The following is a 3820-nucleotide window of genomic DNA, read 5'->3' as shown; positions in this document are numbered from 1 at the left end:
TGGCTGCAATGGAGAGCGAGACCTCTGTCAAGCTTCACCTCCCTCGTCTCCCTATGCTCGCGACAGAATCGGAGTTACAGCCGATGTGGAAAAATAACTGAGTTGTGCGGTGAAAGCAGCCAGACAACAGAGTGGCAGCTACCCAACGTCGTGTGACAGAGGACATACCGCCAATCAGCCGATCGACGTCGGCAGCCGACTACACCCGGAGGTCAATCATGCGATCAGGAAAGCTAAGGCAGGAGCGTGAGTGTGAACTGAATTTCAGGTAAGCGTCGAACCGCACCCTATTTTGGGCAGTGACATAAACCGAAGCCAGTAGTTTAGTGCGTGTTGTTGATAGCTGGCCGTTAGCCGCCAGCATAGTTACCGCCGCCAATGACCGTGAAAAGCACCCAGGTCAGCGAGCTGCCGCCAGCAAACTCGTGTCAGGTCACACGTCGCCATTCATCACAGTAGAAAGCACCAGATTTAGCTTATATAACATTATGCTAAAACCAAGCGATGGAGGTGAATTGACTGGTCAGCACCCGAACGCAATTTCCTTATTTGGTTCGATATAAACCGAAGCTGAGTGTAATTTATTTTTCGCTGACCTATAATCGAATGCCACGGGAGTTTAATGTGCAGCTGCAGCGCGACCATAGCTACTGGACGCTGGACTTTATTTTTATTCCACGGAAGGTTAGTCTACAGAGTTGCCGCCGTCACATGCCAACTTGAATCGTCCTCGCTATCCAGAGAGAGACATGACGATCATTCTGTCGCGTTACGGCCTCGCTGCATCTCTCGCGTTGGAAACGCCAATCATGAAACTGATCAACGATCGCCCGCCTATATTATCAGCGCTAAACAACAGCAGCGACGCTCAGCTTGATCAGCTGTTGTTAGGAATTCTTTTGATTTTCAATTTAGCATCAGCTGATGTTTGCTGGAGCATGAAGATGAAATCAGGAGATGTCTCATTGGAATCATCAGAGCTGAACTGGTGATGGAGAAACAGGTTTACACTTTTAGGTGACACGAATGAGTTGAAGGGAAGTTATGAGTTGTTTCTGAGAGACAGCACCGCTCCTTTTTGTGTAGCTGACAGCTGCTAATCAGCAGCTAAGATCTAGCTAAAAGCTTTTTAGAGAAGCTAGGCATTAACAGAGAAAGGTGGACAACAAAGATATACTTTTCTTTCTTACCTCATATAAAATATTTAGCTTTTTATTAACAGTTATCTGAATCACACAACCAAAGTTTGTGTAATAATAACACACAGGATTGGCTGTAGACCATTGTTCATAATTCAGAACACTGTGTCAAAAATAACACAAAAGTGAATGCATGTGTGAAAAGTGGTCTCATAATGTCATGCTTCAGAGTGTTCATGCAAACATCGTCGGGTCTGCCGCGGGAAACAATGACTTCTGCTCATGAACCTGTGTGCACAGCGCCTGCAAATCGGGCGCAGTGCTGGAAAGTAACTTCATCTTTACACAAAACTGTAAGCTGTCAATCTGTGAAGCGTAGAGCGTGTTTGTTTTTACCATAGTTCATGGTGGAGAATGGCCGCTCTTCTGAGTTTTCGCTCTCTCTGTAGTCGCATGAATGGCAAACACAGTGATTACCAGCAGCATAGCATACATAAAATTTCTTTCTGAAATTTTCGGCTTAGTCTATTATGTATTTGCCAAGAGGCACATACTCTTCCTGATTTATGATTCTGTTATTATCGACCAGCGTAATCTCGCCCGCAGTTTTGAGACAAAGCTTCATATACGTTACCTCATTTTTGTGCGCTCGATCTGGAATGGTGTGCTATGACTTTGGTCTGCGAATTTTATAGTTTTTAAATATATTTAGTGAAAAGTGCAGGCCCTCTGCCAAACAGGGCTTTGGACAATAGGGTTACATATGTTACATCATTTTTGTGCGGCTGGCTGGACTAGCAGTCGTGACTTTTGGTGTTCATGACTTTTTAGAGGTTTTGAAATATTTAGATATTTAGTGCAAATTTAGGCCAATTCATCTTTTGGCGCCAACAACAGACTTCATTTGTGTGTGTGTTACGCGTCTTTGGTCCCAGTGAAACAAATGTCAAACTCAGTCAGAGTGCCTCTCTACGTATGCGTGAGTGTACAGCCCATAATGCTTTACGTGATACTCACCGTAATGATGACAATTAACGCTAGCGCACAGCGCTCGGCTAAGCTTTCAGGAGCTATTGGAGGTAAGGTTGCGCACCAATCAGTCAGTAGTCACGGTAATGGCTTTGCCAGGAAAACCCACATCCCACAATCATAGCACGCCCTACAGAGTGAACACTACGGCGCCACCTTCGCTGTTTATATGTCTTTTATTCGTGTTTCTAGGCTCACAAAATAGCAGCTTTTAAGATACTTTCAGGCGAGAATGTGTGTGTAAACTTCAAATATCTGCTTGTTTTATCAAGACATCCCATATTTAGCGACAGTGCTCTGACGATGTTGTCCTGCCTGACAGCTAGCCGGTTACCTAGCTGAGCTCCGACTTGTTGCAAATGGATAGCGAGGGACTCTGTCGCTTCACCTCCCCGGCCCTCGCAAATGCTCGCGATAGAATCAGAGTTACAGCTGGATGTGAAAAAATAACTGAGTTGTTTGGTGGTGGAGCTACAACAGAGGGCAGCTACCCACCGTGTGTGACAGAAAGGATATGCCGCCAACGAGACATATGAGGCCGGCAGGCGACAGTTAACGCTGGTCAATCATGGATCAGGGAAAGGCAGGAGCGTGAGGTGAACTGAATTTCAGGTAAGAAGTTATGAACTGCACCTATTTGGGTCAGATATAAACCGAGTTTAGGTAGTTTATTTAGCAGCAGTTCTCTTATGTGTTGCTGATAGTCTGGTTATGCCGTTAGCATAGTTAGCTCGCTAGCAACCTCTCGTGAAAAAGCACCCAGGCTTTTATATTGAGGCGGTAACCGTGTCAGCACCCGTCGCCTCTATTTGTGATATAAACCAGTTTAGGTGTAGTTTATTAGCAGCAGTTCTCTTATGTTGCTGATGCTGGTTAGCTAGCTAGCCATAGCATAGTTAGTCAGCCGCTAGCAACCCTTCGTGAAAAGCACCCAGGCTTGGTTATATTGAGGCGGGTGAAACCGTGTCAGCACCCGGTCGCCTCTATTTGGGTCAGATATAAACCGAGTTTAGGTGGTTTATTTAGCAGCTTTATTTGTTGCTGATAGTCAGCTAGCTAGCGCCAGCATAGTTAGCTCGCGCCGCTAGCAACCCTTCGTGAAAAGCACCCAGGCTTGGATATTGTCGTGTTCTAGTAAGTTACAATATTTCTACTAAGTTCCTGCTATACTATTGTATTTCTGCCAAATGTATATTTCCCTAAGATATTTGGGTTCTGCTAGTTACTACATTTTAGCAAAAGCAGATTCCTTTACTTCTGCAAAGTTTTTCAAATTCTGCACAACACTATTTTCAAGCTAGTTTCAGACAGCCTGGCGTTCCAGCATCCACACTGCATTTGTGAAAATGCAAATTTTCTAGTTATTCTTCAAGATTTGCTTCCAAATCGTTTTTGCTGTTGCTTCCTTAACAATTTTTGTACTATTTTCACACGTTCAAATTTTAACTATTCTACTATTTCTGCTAAAGTATACTGTAACTTTTTGCAAGTATTTTTGCTGTTATCTTTTTAAAATATTAAGCTTTTTGTACAATTTTTGTCCCATTGAAATGAATGAAACTTCCAAAATTCTACTAAAACTTGCTTATTTGCAGAAACCTTTCACTTCCTCATATCTTTCACCCCTCAATTGTATTTAAACTTTAAAATAT

This window comes from Oreochromis aureus, unplaced genomic scaffold (genome assembly GCF_013358895.1).
Source record: "Oreochromis aureus strain Israel breed Guangdong unplaced genomic scaffold, ZZ_aureus HiC_scaffold_2_cut, whole genome shotgun sequence".
Classification (NCBI taxonomy): Eukaryota; Metazoa; Chordata; class Actinopteri; order Cichliformes; family Cichlidae; genus Oreochromis; species Oreochromis aureus.
The sequence above is the reverse complement of the archived record's forward strand: the minus strand, read 5'-3'. Positions refer to the sequence as shown.